Raw genomic sequence first — 427 nt, 5'->3', positions numbered from 1 at the left:
ATCCCACAGGAGGGGGCCCAAGCTTTCCCGGGAGACCACCCCGCATCTACCCACTCTTGGGGTGTGGCATGTGCTCCTCGGCCGTCCTTCACCAGCAATCTTTTCCTCCGAAGTTCCCTCAATGCTGAATGTGAATTCCTCTCCAAAACTTAGTACTCCAGGCAGGATTTCCCCAGTCTTCTGAAGGACGCTATTCATTCTCCCCGTAATTTATTCTCAACGCCCTTGTCACTAACCAGGTCCCACACGGGCTTGTATAAAGAGCATGGCTTTTTTTTTTTTCCCCACTCCCCGCTTCCCCACCTCGTTTGTCCCCAGGGCTGCTCCCCGCTCAGCGCGGCAACCAGAAACAGGCCCAGGCCGCCAGCGGCATAAGCCTCTCCGGCGGCCATGCAGCCCCCCCCGCCGCCAGGGCAGGGGCTCCCCC

Source organism: Corvus brachyrhynchos, unplaced genomic scaffold, assembly GCF_000691975.1.
Source record: "Corvus brachyrhynchos isolate BGI_N302 unplaced genomic scaffold, ASM69197v1 scaffold467, whole genome shotgun sequence".
Classification (NCBI taxonomy): Eukaryota; Metazoa; Chordata; class Aves; order Passeriformes; family Corvidae; genus Corvus; species Corvus brachyrhynchos.
The sequence above is the reverse complement of the archived record's forward strand: the minus strand, read 5'-3'. Positions refer to the sequence as shown.